Source organism: Suricata suricatta, chromosome 1 (assembly GCF_006229205.1).
Source record: "Suricata suricatta isolate VVHF042 chromosome 1, meerkat_22Aug2017_6uvM2_HiC, whole genome shotgun sequence".
In the NCBI taxonomy this organism is placed as follows: domain Eukaryota; kingdom Metazoa; phylum Chordata; class Mammalia; order Carnivora; family Herpestidae; genus Suricata; species Suricata suricatta.
The window spans coordinates 32,730,960-32,746,913 of NC_043700.1; positions in this window are offsets into that span (position 1 = coordinate 32,730,960).

Below are 15,954 nucleotides of genomic sequence, written 5' to 3' on the forward strand. Positions count from 1 at the left end.
TTGCTTCAAGAACCGCTATTTGAAATGGCCTCTAGGTGGCGACATTGGCCAACCTGTGGGGACAAGCGTTGAGGTTCCCAGGTCAGCAAATTTCCCAGGAGGGGCCCCTCACCCTTAGTCTCACACCCCTTTAGAGATCAGGAGTGGAGGCCAAAGAACACAATTTTTCCAAGCGATGCGGCTGACTCTTGCAGCACCACTAGGTTCTTCCGGATACCTCATTTCTTTTGCTTCCTGGGCTAGCGGCCTAAGGGTGGCCATGGAGCACTTTGGGAAAGGGGAATTAGTCTAAGCCTAATATTAATAAAGGACTCTCTGGATTGTGCCTAGAGATTGAGAACAATGAAAGAGACAAGCCAGGGCCTGATCAAGCCCAGCTAAGGAAAGAAGCCGCAGTCAGTCTGTCCAGTGCACCCGCAGCAGAAGGAAAATTGAACAAGATTGACTGGTTTTGTTGCACGTGACAGGCAGCAGGTGGGAACACCCCCAGATTTTCATCAGCTCAGTGATGCGTCCACAGCACGTTTCCTGGGTCACCGTAGGGTGCCGTTCTGGGGCCGACCCGCCACTCAGCCTAGCTTCTCTGTGCCACCAGCGGCCAGGGCCCTCGCCTGCCTCAGAAGGTGCTCAGACGCTCCCAGGTATCCCGCAAGGCAATATCCTGGCAAACTTCCTCTTCAGTTCCAACTATTGCATCTCTTTCTTACTCATATCATACTCTGCTCCCTGTGCCTCACTTTATAAACATTCCAGGCACACGGAGTGCTCTCCCCGATATCCTCTCATTTTTCCCTCACACAAGTTGGTAGGATAATGTAGGCTACATGGTGGTATACCTTTGTGGACAGGGTACTAAGTCCTAGAGAAGGTTCTACACCCCTTTTTAAAAGTTTTTTATGTTTATTTATTTATTTTGAGAGAGAACACACATTGGGGAGGGTCAGAGAGGAGAGACAGACCATCAGCACAGAGCCTGATGCAGGCCTCGAACTCACGAACCATGAGATCATGACCTGAGCAGAAGTCAGACACTTAGCAGACTGAGCCACCTAGGCGCCCCTCGGCACACTTTTCTGAGGGCCGAGTGGGTCAGTGGCAGAGCAAGAAATAAACTGCAGGCTCTTGATTCCTGGTCCAGAGCAGGCTTATAATGATAGGTAAGTGGCCTATTCTTAGATTTCTAGGTTTAAGTTAAGAGAAGCGTATTACCGGTAAAGAACTGTATGCTTTTAATCTATTGTAATTGTGGAGACTGACACGTCTTTAATGCAGAACAAACTCTGAAACCACAAGCAGTGAGGATGAGGAGAGAGAATTAAACCCAGCCTGAGTGGAATCAGCCTCTCCCTTCTGTCATTCTATTTCCCTAACACACTCAGCCCCCCTCACCCCCCAGATTCAAACTATCCCCTGGGCTGAGGCCCAGATCGGATCGTGCAGAGCTGTGCCCTTTTCCCCTTTGAGCCAGACTGGCAGGAAATTGTGTTCCCCACGGCGATATAGGGGGTATGAGGTCAAATGGGACATTCTTAAAATCCAAGGCACCACTGTCCTTCTGAAAAGAAGCACCCCACACTTCCCACCAAAGCTCCGCACAGGAAGTACTCGCCCACCAACCCCTGAAGGGCTATGATAAGGATGGGTGTCGTCAGTGGTGCTATTGGAACCGATTTGCTCTGGGAACTGTGACAGTCTTTACCATGAAATCAGTCGAATTGCTATTACATCAGCCTCCTGACTAAGGGCAAAAGAATCCAGACCGTCCACCAGGAAGTTGTATGAATCTGCCCTCGCCCTGCAAGCAGCATATGGGTAAAAAAGAAAAGGCCTTTTCCAGCCAGTTTGTATCCACGGGGATCTGCAATGACTGTGTGCGGCTGAGGGGCTATACACAAGGTAGGGGGGCCTTGAACTTCACCTCTCCTCCTTTATTCACTTCAAGGGCCCAAGGGACCTCAGAGCTAACACTCTTTGCCTGGTAAAGTCTGGCACAGATGAACATTTAAAATGGAATATGCTAGGGACAAAAGGGAGGGGGCTTTGGGTGCCTTTCTTGTATTTCGAGTAAGTTTTCCAAGCTCACGAAGGAGCAGAAGCCACCCCTTGGGTGCCTGAGTGCCTTCCCCCTCACACCAGCTGCTCCCCGGGGCTCCGTGCGCCCCCTGCCAGCACCCACCCCGCCCAGGCCCCAGCTCAGCGCCGCTCGGGGCTCTCAGGCTCCTCAGCAAAGCTTGACCCAGCTGCCAATCTCCAAAATAAAATCAATGTGTGACCTTCCTCGCCAGCTGTACCGAAGAAACTAGCACAAACCAGGGCCAACTTTGAAGCCAAGAAGGGAAGATGAGAAGTTGGGAGAGAGAGAAAGAGGGGGGAAAACTTGGCTGGACTTGAAAGGTGTCTTGTCTGTCTGTTCCCCATTAGGCGCAATCCTCTTTGCAATCTGCCGCCTCGACATAATTCTCTTGACCAGAAACTCTCTGGAGAGATAGTGTCAGAAGGAAAAACAAACAGAATAGCATCTCTGACAGCAGAGTCACTTAAAAACCTATCTGGGGGGCGGGGGGAGAAGAGATGTCAGCACGTAGGGGAAGGCGCTCCACAGCGGGCCACGTGTGCAGACACACGGCTTACCCAGGGAAAGGGACAAGGACAGGAAGGGGAGCCCAGGTGAGGACAGCCCCAGGAAGGGAAACTCCAAGTCCTAGGCCCTACAAGCCTCTCTCAGCAGAAATGCACTTGGTCTGGCTTTCTCACCCGTGCATTCAACACCAAAAACCCGCTCTGCTGACCTTTTTACTGCCCTGTGATGCACCGAGAGAGATTCAGAAGCACTGACTGTCTTGGGGGGAAAAGTGGTCCCAACCTGCCCTGCCTCACTTTCCCATTGCTGACAGCCACCAGCAGCGGGAAGGTGGAGAAGCCAGCGCTCAGGGTAGGCTGGCAGTCAGCTCCCCAGGCAGCACAGACCCTTCTCCCCAGGACCCTTTGACCCGCCTTTGAGCTCAGCCGCCTAGCGCCTAGCAGCCTAGCACGTTCAGGAAGGCAGGCCGCACTACCAGCTGGAGCCCAGAGGGTAAGGACTCAGGGAGTCGGGGTACAGGGGCTGGAGAGGGCACAATTCTGGGCTCAAGTTTCTGGGGCAGGCATCCTGTTATAGGAGAAAACGTTTTTTAAAGGAAGAAAAACTAATCAGAAAAAAGCAAGAGCCTTTCCCTGCCTTTCGGACTTGTTTATTACTAGGATATCTGATTTCAGCAGAGGAAGCCGGCACTGAAGCAAGGTTTTTATTGGCCGTGAGCAAGAGGAATTCAGGGTTTGCCTCTGATTTGGCTTCCCCAGAGCAAGCAGCCTGAAGAGTGCTCACTCGCTCCTTTCAGGGAGCAGCTTGGAGCTTGGTGCTTGGGGGCCCCCAGAACTCCTGAGTTCTGCAGCATCACCTAAAATTCCCTTTGGAGGATGAAGGCAGGGCAAGCGGCCCCAGCATGGAAGGTGGCCTCATAAACATTTCAGAGAGGAGCGCAAATGAGGGGGCAAAAAGAGTTAAGAAGTTCTGAGATAGGTCTGGGGGGGTGGGTAGGCGCACGAGTGAGGCTGTGCTCGCTGCCCCCCTCCCAGTGGAGACCTGGAGGAGGGAAGGTCTGGTTTGGATGAAAGCACGGTGTCTCTAGCTGACAGGGCCAGCCAGGCTGCAGTCGGACGGAGGCCTGATGGTTTCAATGTGTGGGGAAGATAAAGCCAGGATCTGCAGAGGCAGCCTGGGCCAACAGCTTTCCGCAGCCGGGGCGGCGGGCCCCTGGGGAGGGGGTGACCAGCTGGGCCTCAGGCTGCAGGAGCTGCTGCTGATCCCCCAGGGCTCCCCACAGACACCTCCAGGCCAGACAGCCCGGCTTGGTCTCACCCTAGTCCAGCACAGCCTTCCTGCCTCCTGCTGGCTCGTGAAGAGGGGCATCTCCTCCACTGGAGAAAGAGTGAGAGGCTCCCTCCATTTAGGGGCCTCTGGGTGAGCCCAGCCCTCTCCCTGTCTCCCCTTTTTCCCTCTTTGTATCCTGTTTCTACCCACCTTTGCCTCTGATGCCTCTCATCACCCTTCCCCCACAAACTACCTGCAGCTGAAGGGGAAGAACCTCGAAGGGTCCCTGCTTGGCTTTCCTACTTAACCTTGCCGCTGAGGGCTTGAGGACTTTGGGGCCTGCATGGACTGTAGTTTTGGGGTGCCTATGAGAGCCACCATCTTCTTCTGCCTGGCTGTGGGTCTCTGGGACTGGTCCCAGGCCTTCTCCCAGACTCCATGTGCACCTCTGCCGTGGTGTCAGCTGTCTGCAGCGTGACTCCGTTCACCTGCGAGGCCCGGGCCCACTATGGGAGCCACTGTGCCATGGGGAGCTCTGAGCTGACGCCCAGAGCCTGGAGCAGGGGCAGGGAGTGGGAGGAGGAAGAGGGCTCTCACTGGGTCTGCTTCAAGGAGCCCAAGCATCGAAAGGACATTATGCATTTGATTTGGGAACGTTCTCACAGGGAACAGAGCTGCATGAGTGAAATTAGAAGGCCCACACCAGGGATGGGGGGATCTCTATTGCATGCGGGCACACACACATACACACATGTGCACCCATACCTGTGCGTGCACGCACACACAGAGTCAAAATGCTTGCTCCAAGACTCTGGCACCAGCCTGTGTGGGTTTGACTCCTACATCATTCCTCACGAGTCAAATTACCTGTGGCCAAAGACTTAACTTCCTTGGTGACTCAGTTTCCCCATCTGTAAATAGAGGTAATATTAAACTTTTTTCAAGAGAGAGAAGGAAAGAGAGAGAGAATCTTAAGCACGCTCCACACCCAGCACAGAGGAGACAGTGGGGGGTGCGCGGGGGGCTCGATCTCTCACGACTGCAAGATTATGACCTGAACCAAAATCAAGAGTTGGCCACTTACCCAGGTACCCCAAGGTGATATTAAGAACGACTGCCTCCTGGTGTTGTTGTGAAATTTAAATGTGATAAAGCACAGGGGCAGCTGGCTGGTTCAGTAAATTGGAGCATGCAGCTCAATCTCAGGGTCTGAGTTCGAGCCCTGCTTTGAGTGTAGAGATTAGTTAAAAATAAACAATCAAGGACACATAGTTTTTAATGTGCTCAAGCATGTAAAACGCTGTATACAGAACCTAGCACGTAATAAAAGCTCAGTAAACATTCGTGGCCCTGTGCTGGACCCGGCCACTGGGGCTTTGCGGTCTGCCTGAATCTCCATGGAGAAACGGGGTGGAGCCCTGATGGGCCCAGCAGATAAGGACTGTCGGGAAAACTGTTGCCTTCCTTCATAAATGAAACATGATCCTCTGAGGCTGAGGAGGAAGGGGGACCGTCCAAGAGGCAGCTAAAGCTCTGAGCGCCCACAGCCAGCTGCCCTCATGGACATCCCACTGAGTACGAAAGGAAGCTGGACGCAGGGAGGCAGAGAGGCCCCGCTTCCCCTTACCAGGCTGCCCAATACAGACACCCAAGTCTTCATTTCCCGCCCCCATAGCTTTAAACTAAAGGCCCAGCTAGGAATTGGGGCACACAAACAGCAAAATCAGCCCAGAGTGAAACCAAAACTGGATACTCTGGCTCACACACCCGGGGCGCTGAGACTCCGGTGACGCACCCAAATTCCCCGAGCGCAGTCCCCACGAGGGAGGCCACGTAGAGGGCTCCTCTTTCTACATCTCTCCCCACCTCCCTCTTTGTGGCCACAGGCCTGCCAGGGCCCTAAGGCAGCCTGACAGGTCTTAGGGAATAGAGCCCCATCTCCTGTACAGAAGCCTGACCTTGACCTTCCAGGGAGGTGGGGTGGGGGAGAGGGTTAGGATGCACAAAGTGGATGGGAAAGGAACAGAGAAAGAAAAGACAGAGAGAGGGAAAGAAGCAGAGGGAGGTAAGAGAGACAAAGGCCAAAGGGCCAGCCCAAAAATCCCCCATGGCCAGCTAGGCATCAAGAGGATAGCTGCTTCAGCAAACTGGGGCTCTCCACGACTGGAGGGGCTTCCCACACACCCCAAGTGGGCCCGAGGGACCTGCGGGGACAGGCCCTGGTGCTGGGAGTGGGTGACAGTGACCCAGAGAACCAGGTTTGAAAAACTATGGAGAACCACCAGCCTAAAGGCAGCCCCATCTGGGGGTGGAGAGCCTGACAGGGGGTGGGGGTCTCCTGAAAGCTGGACCTGCAAAGCCACCTTCCCGTCCCACTCCCACCCGCACCCTCACCCTCTGCACCAGTCCCCCTGACTAAAGCTCCCTCAGTGGCTTCATCAACAAGGTGCATAGAACTAAAAGCAAACCCAGCGAAAGGCACCTCTGAGGAGCTGGTTCAGGAGGGGACTGTTGCTTTTCATTGCAAGCGCTTCCATAAGATTTCATTTTTTAACCATCTGTGCACATTACTTTGGTAAAAATAATTTTTATATAAATAGAAGTGAGGGCTGGAAGCAAGCTTAGCTCTGGACAAAGTCTGAGGTTTGCCTCTACCTTGGGCCCCCTGCTACATGCCTTGCAAAGGGAGAGCCCAGTCCTCAGTCTCACCAGCCCCCAGCTGGCCCCGTGCCCATGAGTGGGGGGACCCAAAACACCCCAGGCTTGTCTGGACCTCTCCTCCTGCCCGGAATAACACACGCCAACTTTCTCCACTAAGTAGCCTTCTGTGCCTCTTCTGTCTTCTGAGCCATGTGGGCTGAGAGGGGCACAGATGTGTGAGCCTGGGCCAGAGACTCACAGCCACCCACACTCGCCCACCATGAGTGGGAGGGGCGTTGGGAGAGCGAGACTTACCTCCCCGACCCGCTGCTCCACTGAGGGACCCTGTCATAGCAGAGAATGGAGTGAGGCCAAATAAGCCCTCTCCAGCCCCAACACACATCCGCACGCACAGGCTCCCACACACGCAGATCCCTTGGTTAAGAGGAGTTCCAACGTCCTCCTCTCTGAGAGACTAGCCACATGGGGGGCAGCGGTGAGGATTAAGTGAAAGACAGTTGGCCCTTGAACAGTCAAAAATCCAAGTACGACTTTGGATTCCCCAAACACTTAACTACAGCCTACAGTTGATCAGACCCCTTACTGGTAATATAAACAGTCAGTGAACACACACCGTGTATGCTATACATATTATAGATGGTATCTTACAGTACAGTATGCTAGAAACAAGAAAAAGTTATTTAAAAAATCATAAGAAAAAGAAATGCATTTACAGTACTGTACTGTACTGTAAAAAAAAAAACATCCACAGGGGCACCTACGGGTGGCCCAGTGGGTCAAGCCTCTGACTTCAGCTCAGGTCATGATTTCATGGTTCATGGGATTGAGCCCTGCGTCGGGCTCTGCTCTGACAGTGCAGATCCTGCTTGGGATTCTCTCTCTGCCCCTCCCCTGTTCTCTCTCTCTCTCTCTCTCTCTCTCTCTCTCTCTCTCAAAATAAATAAACTGGGGTGCCTAGGTGGCTCGGTCCGTTAAGCATCTGACCTCAGCTCAGCTCACAGTCTCACAGTTTGTGAGATTGAGCCCCGCGTCAGGCTCTGTGCTGACAGCTCAGAGCCTGGAGCCTGCTTCAGATTCTGTGTCTCCCTCTCTCTGCCTCTCCCCCCTGGCTCTCAATCTCTCTCTCTCTCTCAAAATAAAGACATAAAAAAAATGTTTAAATACACTTAAAAAAAGCACTTACTCAAAAAAAAAAAAAAAAGAAAACAAACAAACAGCAGAACCCACCCAGAAGTGTTCCTACTCAGTTCAAACACATGTTGTTCAAGGACCGGCTGTAGCTGACATGCTGCGCTCAGCACCTAGTGCCTCAGTAAATGTCACCCTTGTTCTCCTCTATGCTTTTTTTTCTGCAACCCTGAAGCCGCACGTCCACACACCTCCGTAAAAATGCTGGCCTCACGCTACCTCCTCTCTCAGCTGCACGGCCACCTCTGCCCATCCCACCCCCAACCCATACTCACACACCCTTCTGGCTAGTGTTGCTTGTCCCCCTTCTGTCCTCCTTCCGGGACCTGAAGAGTCTGACCCCCGCAGGGCTCAGGAAGAGAGGTGTCAGCCTGTGACTGGCTTCATCCTCTCCACTGCCTCTGGGGCAAAAAGGCCATGGGTGGAGCAGGTCCTCAGGGGGGCCTAGAAGAAACAGGTCACGGACCCCAAGAGTCATGAATCCATACAGAAAGCTAGGCCCTGATGGGCTGGGTCTCCTCAGTCCACCAGAAAAAGCCCTCCCCCTCCGTGAGCTGAGAAGTCTGTGACTCAAGAGGCTTCCTGAATCCCGATGCATCTGAGGAGCCTTCCTGCCTTCAGAGGTGCCTCAGGGCTGGCCAGGGAGAGGGGGGAGTGGGAAGAGCCCTTGCCCCTCCATCACCAGCCCACCTGCACCCCCTCTAACAACATGGCTCTGTCCTCCAAGGCACCAAGCTTTTTCCTGCCCAGGGGTAGGGAGGCTGCTGGCCTCCCTCTTTGCCTGGCCGATGCCTGTTTATTCTCCCCGGTCACCTTAGCCACCACTTCCTCAGAGAGGCCTTTCCTGGCCCCCACTGGAAACTAAGGTCTCCCTGTCCCCCCATTATTCTATCTAACGGCCCCCTCCTTTCACAGCCCATCATAATTCCTGATTATAGAGCCATTTGGGCCCTCATTTATTCAAGCACAGCTTTTGGCTTTTTATTGGGTTTTTTGTTGTTGGTTTTTTTTGTTTTACCATTGTATCCCCAGCACCCAACACTGTGATGGGCCAAACTCTTGATTTTTTCCCCAGACTTTATCCTTCCTGAGTCTTCTCCAGCTTCGTAAATGGTGACTCCAGACTTCTCGCAGCTCAACCCAAATGCCTAGGGGGCCTGTCTTTCTTTCTAACTGAAGTATAGTTGGCACCCCATGCCACGTTACCTTCGGGTGTACGACCCTGTGACGTGACAGACATACATTACACAGTGCCCACCACGGTAAGGGTGGTCACCGTCTGCTCGGGGGCCTTCCTGACAAACGTTCCTCACCCCCCCTTGCAGTGTGTCAGGGAATCCTGACATCCTACATCCAGGATCCAACCTCTTTCTGCCTCCTTCATCACTCGTTTTGTCCGAGGTGCCACAGCGTCTCCACGGGCTGGGCCTCCTCACTGGTCGCCTGCACCCCCAATTTGTCATCCTCCATGTGGCTGACAGACAAGAGATTTAAAAGGCTAATTCAGGGGCACCTGGGTGGCTCAGTCAGTTAAGTGTCTGGCTCTTGATTTCAGCTCAGGTCATGATCTCATGGTTCGTGGGATCAAGCCCCACATCAGGCTCTATGCTGACAGCGAGGATCCTGCTTGGGGTTCTCCCTCTCCCTCTCCCTCTTCCTTTCCTGCTGCTCCTCCTCAATCCCCCCTGCCCCTCCCCAACCCCCGCACGCTCTCGCTCTCCCTCAAAATAAATCAATAAATCAACATAAAAAAAATAAAACTCTAATTCAGATGAGATAGCTGTCTTTTCTGAACCTTCTAGGCTTTTCTTCTCATTCAGAATAAAATTCAAAGTCCTTCCCGGGGTCTTCAATACCCTAGGTGAGGGGACATGAGGTCAAAGGGCACTGTGACCACACCTCTTATTTCTCTTCCTCTTGCTTAGTCTGCTCTAAACTGGTCCCCAACTCTTCCTCGATTGAGCGCAGCGAGCACCCTCCCACCTTGCTGCCACGTGCATGGAGTGCTCTGTCCCCCCAAAGCCACGTGGTTTGTTCCCCCAGTCCTTCTGAACTGTGCTCAGAGATCACCGTGTCAGAGAGGTCTTCCTCATCATTCTTGATTTCCTTATGCTGCTTCCTCGTACCCCCATCTATTTGATTCCACATATTTCCTGGGTATTTCCATATTATCGGCCTCCCTCTGCTGTAACGTTAGCGTCGTGAGGCCACAGACCTCCTTTCAGTTTACTGCTGTGTCTTCAGCGCCAGAAACAGTATCTGGCACATACTAGCTGCTCCATAAATGTTGCTTAAGTAAATGACTAAGACTTCAGGAATGCTTTGTTGAATGAATGAAATAAATGTCTCTTCCATCTGTTGGGTACTAAAACAGGCTGGAAATCATAGAAGTAAAGAAAAGAATTCCCTCTTCTGGGACCTTCCATTCTAACGGAGGAGTCAAATACGTACACAGTGAACTAAGAGAGAGGACAGAACTGAGTACGTACTGTTTAAAACTGCAGTTCAGGGGTGTCTGGGTGGCTCAGTCGGTTGAGCGTCCGACTTCAGCTCAGGTCACGATCTCACGGTTCATGGGTTCCAGCCCTGCGTCGGGCTCTGTGCTGACAGCTTGGAGCCTGGAGCCTCCTTCGGATTCTGTGTCTCCTTCTCTCTGCCCCTCCCATGCTCACGTTCTGTCCTCTCTCTGTCTCTCAATAATAGACAGAAATGTTTAAAAAAAATTTTTTGTTTAATGCAATTCAACTGAATAAATGTATTCAATGATTCATAAATCGGGCAGCATCCCATCTAGCAAGTACACACGGCCTCCTCAAAACTGCACAAAATTTAAGGCGTTTATCAGCAGAAGGGAGTGGGAAAAAGACATTTCTAGCAAAGACTGGATTGATTCAGGCAAGATCTCCTTCCCTGGGGAAAAGGCTAGGGTCTATCACGCAGATTACCTCACTAGTGCTGACAAGGTTCGCCCAGATTGACTGGTTAAAGGTCAGATTTCTGGGAGGGCTGAAACTGAAACTAGGCTAGGTATCAAGTCTTGGTTTGCTGATGTGGGGCTTAGCACAAGTGACCCCATTGTAGCTCTCTTGTTTCTTTTTCAACACTACCAGTTAGAAAAACAGCAGCAAGCCCAAAGGAAGGAGGTTAGCTAACACCTACAGAGGACTTGGGTGTGCCAAGCTGGGGTGTGCTCTGACACCAACTAGTTCTCCCACGATTTAATTCTATTTTGATACTGATGACGCAGAGACAGTGCAAACCCCACAGGTTAAGGGCTCAGTCCCCCCACTTCATATATCAGTTGGGAGTCTTGGGCTGCACATACTTCTGACCGTAAGTCAGAGCTTCCCATGACCTCTTCTTCAGTTTCAGTCACTTGCTAGTATGGCTCTCAGGACTTGGAAAACACTTTACTTACCCTTGCTGGTATATTTTTAAGGATCCATCTCAGAGGTGCCTGGGTGGCTCAGTCGGTTAAGCTCAGGTCATGATCTTGCTGTTCATGGATTCAAGCCCGGCATCGGGCTCTGTGCTGACAGCTCAGAGCCTGGAGCCTGTTTCTGATTCTGTGTCTCACTCTCTCTCTGACCCTCCCCTGCCCACACTCTGTGTCTTTCTCTCAAAAATAAATAAATATTAAAAAAAACAAAAAAGGATGCATCTCAGGAACAGCCCAGTGGGGGAGATGCACAGGACCAGGTACGGGGAGAGGAGACAAAGCTCTCGTGCCTCTCCAGGTGTGTGGCCCTCACAGCACCTTGCTGTGTTCACCAGCCTGGAAACTCTCTCAATCTCGTTGCTAGAGCTGCTGTTTTTTTAAGTTATTTATTTATTTTGAGACAGAGAGTGAGTGCAAGTGGGAAAAGCATGGAGAGAAAGAGAAAGAGAGAGAGAGAGAGAGAGAGAGAGAATCCCAAGCAGGCTATGCACCACCAGCACAGAGTCTGATGTGGGGCTTGAACTCACAAACCATGAAATCACGACTTGACCTAAGGTGGGACACTTAACTGACTGAGCCACTCAGGTGCCCCTCATTGTGGGAGTTCTTATAGACCTCAATCTCTAGCGCCCCTACCCCTGTCCCAGAGGTGGAGGCCAGCAGCACTGAAATTTCCAACTCTTTAACCACTAGTTCTTTCTGGCGACAGTCCTCCTCCATCAGAAGGCTGCCTCAGAGTCCTACCCTCAGTCAGTCATTAGCATAAATTCAGGTGTGATCCAAGAGGCTCCTCATGAATAAGGAAATGCCAAGGGTTTGAGGAGCTCTGGGTCAGGAACCAGGACTAAGGCCAAGTATATTTTTGGATTATACCACACAGGTATCACTCATACACAACGGACATCATCATTACAATTCTCTAAAGTAAATACTATTTTTTATCCTCCCCCCCATTTTGCATATGAGAAAACTGAGGCTTAGGTAAATTAAGTGATTTGCCCCAAGTCACATGATCCATAAAATAGACCGCCAGAATTTGAATCCAGCTGCAGAGTCCATGCTCTTTGCCACTGTTCTCAAAATGCAGGAGCCAGTTCATCATCTGAGAGAATGTGAGTAGATTTTACTTTAAAGGGTGAGTCCAGGGGCACCTAGGTGGCTCAGTCAATTAAGTGTGTGACTTCAGCTTGGTCATGATCTCACGGTTCATGGGTTCGAGCCCCGCATCAGGCTCTGTGCTGACAGCTAGCTCAGAGCCTGGAGCCTGCTTCAGATTCTGTGTCTCCCTTTCTCTCAGCCCCTCCTCCACTCATGCTATGTCTCTCTCTCTCTCTCTCAAAAATGAATAAACATTTAAAACATACTAAAAATAAAAGGGTGAGTCCAATTTTAATAGAGACAGAGATCATGACCACTTCCTGTGGGAGTGCCTAAATTATACACAGGTACCTACTGCACGGTAACATCTGATCATGAAAGGGAAGCCTTTGCAGGCCCAAGTATTTATCTGGGTAGCCTCTCCCAAGTCTTATCCATGTCTTCTGGTTGAGGCACGAGCATTTCCGTCTCACGAATACTCAGTGTGATGTTCCATCAGATCAGGCAGCTCAGCGCAGTCTTCAGAGGAAGGCACAGGACAGCAAAGAGGACAGAGAGCCCAGAGGCCTGTCCTGCACAGCCCTCCCTGGAGGGAGGTGGGACACTGGGGATGTCACAGTCTCTGTGCCTCCATCACGTCTGTCTAAGCTAGAGGAGCCCTGGAGAAACATCACCTTTGCCCTATTGACCCAGTTATGGACCTGTTGTCCTGGGTCTGTGCCGGGATCTTGCTTCTGAAAGGCAACAAGGCACAGAGGGAGTTAGAAAACCCAATAATTCAACGGTGAACATCCAGGGTGGGGTCCCTACACAACGGAGGGGAGGACAGAGCTGGGAGCACTAGCTCCTGCCGGAGTCTATACGTGTTACATCTCTGTTCACCTCTGACTCTCTTCTAGCTAAGTAGTGAGACTGCTTTGGACAGTTTCTGTCTTCCCTGACTCTGTTAGATTAGGAGAGAGGTCCTGCGTTTAAGAATGCACATCTTTAGAGGTTCAGCTCCGAAAGGGCCAGGGAATCAAAATGAGGAAACCTCAGGGGAAGTAAAATGTGGGGACAATCGTTGAGAGCCCTTCTCCTCCGCAGAAATTATACAGCATGGTGGTTCAAAATTTGGACTCTGGAACCCAGAGTGCCTGGGTTCAAATCCTCTCTCTATGACTTACTAGCTTGTACCCTTTGGACCACTAAGGTGCCTCTTCACGCCTCAGTTCTCTGCTAAAACAGCCATTTTCACCGTGTTGGGAAGACTAAAGAAGCTAATTCTTGTGAAATGTAGTCAACAAGTGTCTGGCACATAATTAGCACTCGGGATACGTTAGCTCTCCTCTGTGGTGGCCCTGGTCTGCCCCAGTCTCAGACGGAGGGGACGCTGACGGTCACCTCATCTTCCACTCTCAGCTGCAAAATGGAGGGGCTGGTCTTCCATGGGGGCCCCAGCTACTCCTTGACAAGGAGGACTGGATCAGCATCGAAGCTGGCGGGCACAGAGAGGTTGGCTAGCAGCTAGAACCTAGCAAAGGCAAACTTCTTTTGAAAGTGACAGAACAGATGTGAGCCCCGAACTTTAAGGAAATAATTATGGGTTAGAAGAGTTGGGTGGCTTACACGTCTCCCCTAAACTGGACTAAAACTTTTGGTAAGCCCCCTCTCTCTTGCTTCAGTAGGATCAATTCAGCCTCCTCTCTATTATCATGGTACCTTACCCCTATCCCATTAAAGAGTTTATCACACGATCCAGGTGTACTGAATTGGCCAAACTCCCTAGCCAGACTTCCGGAGGTGGGGACTAAGTTTGGGTTCTCCTTCTGTCCCAAACAAACTTCAAACCAGGAAGACTTTCACGTGGGCAACTCCTTCATCCCGCCCTGCACCTCTGAGAACAGATAAAGCAGGAAGCATCGTGTGGGAAAAGCTTTGAGTGGCTCAGAGGAAAGAGGACCTGAAAAGCATTCAGAGGGCTAATCCCCAGCCCTGGCCCTTTGCTGCTCATGACTCAGTTTCCTCATCCACACTTGTAAAACAGAAAGTAACTCCTGCCCCCTTCACCTCCTCTGGGTGGGTATAGACGCCACATAGGACAGGACAGCGGTTTATAAATGTCTCCACGAGGCACCTCATTCCCACCTTCAGGGAAGCTTTGCCTCATTAAATGTCATTTGGCCTCTGTGCAGCCCCAGAGAGTTCATGTCACAGTGCAACGCCTGTCCAGGCGGTGGACTGTCTTCGCTTAGCAAAAAGAATTGACCAAAAAAAGCTGTGTGGCCAAGGCCCGAGTCCTGTCCGCCTCGTCTCTGAGAAGTTTTCCTTGCCTGGGAGCAGGAGAGCCCAATGGCAGACCTTGCTGTGGCCGTGGCTCCTTCTGGACCCTTCCAAAGGAATGCAGTCTCAGCCTGCCTGCCTGCCTGCCTGCGGAGGGCTCCTGCTAGGGAGTCCATTCCGCTTCTCTCTTACTCCATTTGCAATCACTATTTATTTATCTTTGCAAGTTGAAGGAACCAGAGCCTGCAGCCTGGAGAGACTGGAGGAGCCAGAGAGGGAAAGTGAAGAAGCCAGTGTCTGGGCCCAGGGTCTGCCGCCCAGAGCCAGGGAGAGAAGGCTCTTGCCTGCAGAGAGAGGTGGGAGACTAGCGGAAAGGCCCCAATGCTGGAAAAGGTGCCACACACACCAACAGGGCCAAGAGCACAGAAAGAAGGTGGTGTAGTAAGTGGCCGATAAGTCCAGTTTATGGGGAAAGTGAGGGAGCAGACGCACTGGACCATACTTCCCTTTTCCCTCCGACCCCAGCCCCATTCCCAGCTTGCATTATGGTGCATCTAAGACCCTCGGTCAACTTTCGTTTCCATCCCCAGTTGTCAAGGTCAGACACTACAGAAAGCCACCAGCTCTCTGCCTGTGGAAACTGAGTGCCCCTTTCTCACTCACTCATTCAAATGCCCTGGCTGACATTCATAAACTAGGAGACAGGGAGAGCCCCATTTTGACCCCAGAGATTAGATACTCCAGGATATTAGAAGCTGTGTCCAAAGTCAAATAGAGCTGTCTAGAATGAGGCTCTCCTGACTCAGAGTGCAGTGCTCTTTCCACGCCCTGGTAGGACCCCTGCTCGCTCTCTTCCCATTTCCCTCATTCCCACTGCCTCTCAAACACACCCGCGTGCCCCACCCCCCTCCACACACCCATAGGAGGCCAGATATAGCCTGTTGCCTTGGCCTTTGACCTCCTCCTTGGCTGAGTGACATGCACCCCCTGCTGGGTGAAGTCACCTGGCAGCTGAGGAGAGTCTGAGACTCCTAGGTCTGCGGGAAGGAAAGCCCGCTTCCAGACTAGCTCATCAGGGCAGGGACCAAGGAAAGCTGAGTCTCAGCAACCCCAGGACGGTGAACGAAGTTCAATCACAATGCCAGACAGGTAGCACCAGTTATCTCCGGCCAAACCCGCAGGTCCGTGAAACACCCAGAACACAGTGGTGCGGTTGGGATGAGCTTGAGCGAGCGAGGGTTTTGTGGAAAGTGACGGTGGTTGACTTTGAGGTCTCAGATGGGTTGTGGGGGAAGAAGAGCCCTGGCCCGGAGAGGAGGGGCGGGAGGGAGAAAGAGTCTAGGTTCGGGGCGGGTTCGCGGGACAAATGGGGCCTCCAGGCGCCCCGGCCCGCTCCGGCTCCCTGGAGGGCAGCGGCCGGGCTGCGTGGCTGGCGGCGCTAGGGCCCCGCGGACGG